Source organism: Periophthalmus magnuspinnatus, chromosome 19 (assembly GCF_009829125.3).
Source record: "Periophthalmus magnuspinnatus isolate fPerMag1 chromosome 19, fPerMag1.2.pri, whole genome shotgun sequence".
NCBI classification, from domain to species: domain Eukaryota; kingdom Metazoa; phylum Chordata; class Actinopteri; order Gobiiformes; family Gobiidae; genus Periophthalmus; species Periophthalmus magnuspinnatus.
Genome location: NC_047144.1, coordinates 4,223,987 through 4,232,733, shown reverse-complemented (window position 1 = coordinate 4,232,733; position 8,747 = coordinate 4,223,987).

The following is an 8,747-nucleotide window of genomic DNA, read 5'->3' as shown; positions in this document are numbered from 1 at the left end:
AGAAATGAAGAAATAAAGAAAGAAAGAAAAAAGAAGGAAGGAAGGAAAGGAGGAAATAAATAAATAAATAAATAAAGAAAGAAAGAAAGAAAGAAAGAAAGAAAGAAAGAAAGAAATGAACACATAAACATAACAAATTAATTAATTAAATTAAAGGTACACTATAACTTTTCTGGTTGAAAAGTTGCCCATTGTTTCCATGGAGACATTAATGCTGTATCATGAATATCCCACAGTAGCAAACTTATATTTATGGATAAAACAATTCCTTCAAAAACAAGCATTATGTGTTGCCTCACTACAGATTTGAAGACCATAGACATCAACAATTTAAATGCCTGGCTGTGGAATATTCCAGGGAAATCAATCTCCATTGCCAAAAGCAGGTAATGAACCCTCCACCACCAGTTACAAAAAAGAGTAACTTTAGATAGTATTTTTGTCCCCTGGTGATGTAAGTGTACGCCTACATGACTGTATATATCTGTATATATTAAAACTTTGCTTTTTATCTTTAATAATAATAGGACAGTTATAGTGGTTGACTTGTTTATTTGTAACTTTCTGTTTGGTGAGATTAATGCCAGTGCACAGCACCCACACCTTTATTAAACTGCACTGATGTCGCATTTATCAGATTTGATAACAAACTATGTGAAAGGTTCTATTCTATTTATGGGCAAACAATTACCTGAATTAAAACAGTGAGCTCATTATGGAGCAGATTATTGTGCCTGTGGGTGTTTTAATGACAATATTGGTGTATTTTGTTCTGGATTATTCACTAATACCTTGGGACCAACAAAAGCTGGCACAACAGCTTTGTCAGTTTTGGGGTTTTTTTGTATAAAAAAAACTGCCTTAAAATTCTAATAAGTTTGAACCACATATTGATAGTATACTCACTATATTTTCCATAGGTCACACACATTTGACACTTTTACCTTTTTGTCACTTTGTATGTAGCCTTCTGTGCTCCAGCCTATATGTTCTATTTCACACTCATGATGTAAAACAGGACTGAAGTCATACAGTGGCATAATAAAAACAAAGTGTCTTTGAAGAAAAAAAAAAAAAAAAAAATTTAATTAATCATACAAATTCTACCATTACCATGTCACTACCAGCACCTACAACCAATCACCAGTGCAGCCTCTGCAGCTCAGTGAGTGAATTCTGGAGGTTCTGAGCTTTTACATGAGACATGCCGTTTACTGAGACTGAGGAAGACTTGAGTGAGTCCTCTATCTGCAGATTTAGACACCGGCAACCCAGAGTCTAAATTGTAATTGTAAATTGTAATTAGACCAAGATGAGAACGCTACATGTCCTCCCTTTAAAATGATATTACTCATAGTCACGATACTAAAATTTCAACCTGGATTTGAATACTAAGGAATAGACTCGATAATCAACACTGATTCCAGTACCACAATGATAATAAAACACTTTATTTAGACAATAGAAGGTCATTTTCAAAATTAAATAATTGTACTGTCTTTTATATGAATAACCTTGTGACTTTATATCTGTGTAATCCCTCAGTGGTTCAGGTATGTTCTGTAGTGTCCATGGGCGTGTACTAGTCTATGTGGTCTGATACTTGTCCTGATACAGCTCAAGATCATTGTAAATCTATTCAGGAAAGGTTCATTTCTGTCTTAAGAATGTGACTTTTTAGGATCAATACTTCCTCAAATGAGTATCTAGTTTTGATGCTATTTTAGTATAAATTAGTATCTGATTTTTTGATAGTTTTCACAACCCAAATACAAGACGCCTTCAAATCAGTCATTGCACAGTGACAAAGCTGACAGCAGAGGGCAGTGTAGTCCTGTGCTTTAATCTGACTGTGCTCAAGTGGGAGAATGTTGAATCCTTTGGAGATACATCATCAGTGTGGTAACTCAGCCCAGAGAGCAAAAACATGACAAGCGGAGCCTCCCAGGACATAAAATTCTCACAACATAATAGACTCGGCTCTTATGACAATTTCACACTTCGTAAAATTGAATCAAATCATCCGTAAAACTACTCAGACGAAGTGATGAGGAGCATAGCAACACGAGCTAAAGGGCCATCCCAGTAGTCCTCATTAGAAACTGATAGAACAAGCTCGGCCCCAGAGGTTAGCGTAGCCCCGCAGCAAAAGTTCACGCCAGCTAATGCAGAGGCGAAAAAGGCCGATGAGATTCAAAGGCCGGCTTTTGTGTCAATGTAAACGGAAAACGGTGTCACGATTAAAGTAAAAACATCAGGTTGAGAGGGGAGCGTGCAGGGTCAAAGTCAAGGCTTTTTAGAGACGAGAGCTATCACGGAAATCAGTAATGGACTTGAATGTCTGCTGCGAACGCTAAAAAACACATAATTATGGGGTTTTTAAATCATTTTTAATTGGCTGTTTGACAAATCTGAATAGAAACAGGACTACTAAGAGCAATTCATAAGTACAGAGCAGTGGGCGGGGATAGGGGAGAGGTGAGAACAGACATTTTCTGAGGGTTGATGCCAATAGAGGACGATACAGGGTCACTCAAACATGCATGAATCGATCAAATTATAAACTCTGATGTAGTGACGTGACATTTTATTCACAGAACAAATGGATTAAATAGGCTATGCAAAATCAATAACCTGTGTGTTGAAATTAATAAGTAACCACAGATCTAGAGTTTATGGAAACAGATGCAGAAGTGATATTATTTGTGTGCTTTATATATTTTTTACCTTCGTTGTAATTTGGCAGGTTTTTATGCCAGATGTTCTTCCTTTCAACGCAGTGGGCAATGTTTTGAAATGCTATATCTGCCAAAAACAATGTATTAAAAATGTTTACTAAGTTTAAATTTTGAGTCCCTCCTCCTTTTGCTCTCTACGCTAAGTCACCCCCCCCTTCAGTGCATTGTTTTGTATCATGCTTTTGTATATTTATGGAGAATTGTCGTGCAGGTGCCGAGTCTTGGACAGGATCGTACTGCCAAGTGTAAAAAAAGGGTTGAAATAGTGCCCCGGAAGCGATCGCACGATTACTCAAACATGCACGGATGATATATAAATATTTAGGCATGTTTTTGATGAGGGAATAACGTTATAACATGGTAGAAAGCTCCAAAAACGTTGCTTTGGTGTCGTAACGGGTGCGTGTAGCGGACCAAGGGATGCAGACTCGGGGCAGATTTGCAGTATTTATTGTGGAAAATGGACAAAGTATGAACAGAAGGTGATCTGGATGTGAGCAGGAACACAGGAACACAGGAACACAGGCACGGAGGGACGACAGGAATCAAGTGAATACGACGACGATCTCACCCTGAGTGTCTTCTCCCATCTCCTCTTATTCATGGCAGGTGAGAGAGGGGGAAGAGCACGCAGGGAGACAAAACAGGAACAGAAAAGCCCACATCATGACATTTGGTGTAATATCTCCTCTTTAACCAGCATCTCCCTTATTGTCTGTTACATTAATGAGCAGGCGAATGAATGGCGTGACATTTTTGCCACTCTTATCACATACTGGGATTTGTTTATGCCTCTACCCTCGCAGAGCAGTGCATGTTCACAAATAAGATTATTACAACAACAACCTCCTCTGTCTATTGAAATATACATGAAAAAGAGGGACACTTCTCAGCTCTGGGTCAAGCACCGCGCAGACACACACTTACCGCTTTTGTTCATAATGATTACGAACAGCCAAGAAAGCTAAGAAAGCTTCAATTTGCATATATTATCAGCTGCAAAACAAGCGCGTAAACAGTAGGAATGAATTTCCGGGCAAAAGGCAAAGACAACAGACAAAATGTATGGCTTTTGTAAGATGTATGAACGAGTCAAAACTACTTAGGCAAATCACCGTGACGACTGTGGCGATGAAGAGACGATAGGACACAAAAAACAGACAGTAAGAGTAAGAGACGGAGGTTCCGGGAGATGAACACATTTTTCTTGTAGCTTCATGCAACTATGGAATGAATAATTTAAGGCGGGCTGGCGGTTCGGGGGTGTCGGGGGTGTCGGGGGGGTGGATGAGGTAGACGTAAATGTTGCGAGCAAAGCGGTGAAGGTGGTTTTAAATATATTATAACCTTATTCCCTCGTCAAAAACGTACCTGGAGTTGCATTTCGCTTCATTCATGCTCCTTCTAAGCACCGTAACACCGTAAGCGATTTTGAATTTCCCTGTTTTGTGACGTCACAGGTAAAAAAAAAAGGCAAAGGTTAAGCGGGCGGGCGGGCTAATCACAGAGCAGCGCCGAAGCCAAAGTGCCAAAACGAACCAAAATAAACACGGCGATCCAACAGACGTTCAGCCAATGTGAGCAAAAATACAGACTACGTTGTTTGTAAAAAATAAAAAATAAAATTGTGCAGAAGGTAGGTGCTTTGTTCATTTGTGGACAGGAAAGATGTCTGTGATTTTCTCTCGACTGGATTTACCCAAGTGCAGACAACACGACAAGACGTTTCAGATGTACAAGAATAAGCGGAGATAACGTAGCGAGGAGGAGAGACCGCAGGTACCGCAGCGACGAAGGATGACACGCGAAGGGAGACGCCGCATGTAAAAGAGAACACGGAGGTGAAGAGACGGCGTGACGATACCAAACAGAATACACAGCAAGTACAAAATGACAGCAAAGGGAAGACAGAGGTGGAGACGCCGCAGGTATCCAGTAATACCGATGTCGGACGCCGCAGGTACCGTACAATATCGAACAGAAGACGCAGCAAGTACCGCGCCGTCCCGAGGCAGAGACACGGGCGGTACTAGACGATACCGAGGTTCCAGACGATACTGAAGGAGAGAGTCTTTTTTCTTCTGTTGTTGTGTTATATTTGTGTGTATATTATTTAGTTGTTCTACCAAAAATAATGAAACAAAATTGGGAAAAAAAAGTATTCGAAGCGACTACTTTTCATGCGTAAACCTTCCCTTTTTCGGCCCATTTTATTTCAACATGAATTCATTTTGTTTTGAGTTGATTTGACTATAAAACGACTGTCGATGTGTTACCAGAAGAACGTTACATGAGCAACCTTGACGCAATTTTTATCCAAACTTCTTTCAGATAAGAATCGTTTAATAAAATAATAACAAAAATATATCAAACTTATCACTAAGGTATAAATTTACCGTATGTTCTGGACTATAAGTCGCACTTTTTTCATAGTTTGTTTCTTTCTTCATTATTATTAATTTTTTCGCTGGTGGGACTTATACTCCGGTCATGAGAAAGGCGGAAGAACAAGTTTGGCAAAAAGGGTAGGTGAGTATAACACAGGACGTCAGTGTACAGCTTTGGAACGACGTCTGTTACATTAGTTTACACATACATTTCATTTTAAAAACAAAATACATCATAAAACATATATATCATAATAATATTTATAATTTGCTGTATCAGTTTAAAAGATTCAGTCACATGAAAACTCGAAGATGTAGCTTATTAGCGCAACGTCTTCAAGTCAGTATCAACTTTATACCTTAAAAAATCGACTCTTGTCCATGTTATAATGTTGTTTCCTCATCAAAAACATACCTGGAGTTGTGTTTTTTTTCATTTACACCCTTTATTCTTGTCTGTCTACATCGCCAAAGCTCAAGTTTCCACGTTTTACCAGAGATGAGTAAGAAACATTATGGCATAGGTCAGAAAATATATGCAATAATTGAATTTGTCTTGACTTTGGCGGAGATAATCCCTTCTATTCAAGTGCAGACCTGCAAAAATTAAGCCAATGTATAAATAAACTGCAGTTATACTTTGGTATTTGGGTTGTGTTGGTAAATCTGCACCTTATATCGCTGACCATCATGTCCCAGTGACTGTACGACGACCTGCTGACCCCATAACAGACGAGGGGAGGCCGTTAGCACACACTAGTCTGGCCTGTAAACCAATAAAGCCTAAATCCTGACAGATCCACGGCTGAGGTACTGATCCGAGATTCACAGCAGTGTCTTCCTGGACGAGAGATAGAGGGATGGAGAGGAGGGGGGGGGGAGGAGAGAGGGAGGGAGCCGAGGTACAAGAGAGAAGCAGTGGGAGCCTCGCAGATCAAAGCTGCTCACAAGCAGATCTGATCTCATCCAGAGGGCCCGTAGAAAAGAGCCGGGGTCTGTGCCGAGGAAGAGGAGGAGGAACGAGGAGCTCAACCCTCAGACTCTTTTCATTTTGTTCTCCAGGGCCAAAAGTCAAAGCCCAAGAAAAAAACGGCAAATCTAAGGTCGAAGAGATCATTTTAGCATTTTGTGTCGTGACTGAGGCTTCACGGTTTGGTGTTGTTTGTGAGTGAATCCGCCCAAAGTCCACACTGTCCTCACTAATATAAACTGGTAAATGGTCACATGTTTATATAGCGCTTTTCAATTCAATTTATTTTTGTAAAGCCCAAAATCACAACAGCAGCAGCAGTCGCCTCTTAGGGCTGAACATAAGAATTGCAAATGGAGAACTGACCCTCAAGGCAAGGAAAAACTCAGAAAAAACCCAGTGGGATAAAAAAGAAACCTCGAGGAGAACCACAGAGGACAGATGGACTCCCATGGACGGACAGCTGCAGGCGTGTCCAGGACTGATGTGCATCCACTTGTAGATAGAGGTTTTTTAAGGCACTCAAAACACTTTACATCAAAGAATCACTCACACATTCACACACACAATGGGGGAGAGGTGGGAGCTGGAATCGTACCTCCAACCTGTGAGTCCGTACAGGGATTCCCCAACCTTTTTGCACCATGGACTGGAATAATGTAGGTTTTATTTTCACGGACCGGCCTTCTACGTGTGGCAGATAAATACGGCAAAAATAAGTTAAGTGCATAAAAAATACAACTCGCCGGGCCGCTGAGTCAGAGGGAGTCCTGCACTTGTTTCTTTGTGGTGAGGTGGTCCCGTCGAGGAGTGATGAGAGACGATGACGCCCGCAGTGTGTTTCTTATGTCCGGTCTGCTCCGTAATTTTGTCTCGTTGCCGTCACTGCAGAAAAGTCCACTTCACACAGACGGGAAGTCGGAAATGGTAGTAAAGTTTTCAGTGCGATGTTGTGTTTAAGACCAACGTCATTTGCAGTGTCCATCAGCTGATCCTCTTGTTGCACAGACAGGCCCGATTCTGCCGGTTTACTCACAAATGTGCCGTGGATCCGTTCATTATATCTACAGACAAACTTATTAGTGTGTCATGAGGGACAGGCGAAAGTTACGTCAGAGAAGATGCGGTCGCTGATGAATTATTTACTGTTTTTGTACGGCCCGGTAGCAAATGCATAACGGACCAGTACAGACCCCGGGCCCGGTGGGTGGGGACCACTGAGTCAGTGGATCTGATCGCTCTATGTTTATGTCAAGAATGTGATTTGAACCACTGAACTTCTGATCAGTCGACAAAAACTCTACCAACTGAGCTCCTCATCAGTCTAACCATTGTTCATATAGGATTATTCAGTGTTCATATCATAGTATACATATTAGTCTCATTAAAAAAAAAAAAAAAAAAAAAAAAAAAAAGTATTATTATGATTTTCCATGCATTATTATTATTATTATTATTATTATTATTATTATTATTATTATTATTTATTTATTTAATTTATTTATTTATTTAAAAAAATTTTGTCACAGATTTACATCAGATTGTGGAAAAATATTGAGAAGAAAAACCTCGAGAAGAAACGTAAATTCCATCCACAATCCCGGAACAATTACACAGGAAGGTATTTTTCCTGACAGTTACATTCATTTAACGAAATAAATGTGTGCAATTTAGACAAGTTTTAGCCCTTGGTAACATTACGGTTGCTAGGTTACGGACAATTACCTCATATCTGCTGCCAAGGTCCAACCAGGAAGTAAAATGATAAGCTTAAAAGTAGAAAAATAGCCAAGATCTGTAGTAAAATTTAAGTTATAACCATGGTAAGTATGTTTTAGTTGATGTCCTATAGATTTGAATTAGCTGGAGTTGAATTTGCACGTAAGTCGGCCCCTTGTAACGTGGGGTCAGACGACGGCATCGGAAATCATTACAGGGCTGAACTTACACGGAGTCAGACCTGTTTTATTCATATCTTTTATTCATAGCCGTGTCATCACCTCCAGAGCTCCTCGGATTTGCTAATCATCATTTGCATATAGAACCGAGGGAGTGTGGCCGTCTTGATTTCAGCCCAACCCGACAAACCCATAAATGCGCAAATGTCCTTGACGAAAAAAAAAAATTATAGACAGAACTTTTCCTGTCCGTTCTTTGCTAATACAATTTGTAGCAGCACATGGCGGTTTCAAAGCAATACTCAACTTACAAGACCGCAACGCAAGTCAAAGGCGTTGAAGGATTTGCGGTATTCCTCTATAATTCCCAATAATCCAAACCCTAACAGAACAGTAGGAAGTTGACTTTAATTGAAGAAAGGGATGAAGCCAAGGATATCTAGTGTGGGAAAAGATACGTGGATTAATTAGTGCTGTTGCTAGCTGCGGCGGGTACACAGTTGTTTGTGTACGAAGCTAATTGCGACGGAGTGGCGTCTCATCCGTCAGCGTCACCGTCATAAGAAGCATGTTTGATTGGATTTGCCAGTTTTAATCACCGAGCCTCTATATTTTGCTTACGTTGGTTAAGTGGCGCCCGGTTAATTACAAGGATGGATTAAATGTGAATGTCAACATGTTAAGAGCTGGTTGCAGTTGCGTTCGTGGATGTACCTGTGGGCAGTGTGTACACGTTCATCACACGGAAGTACTG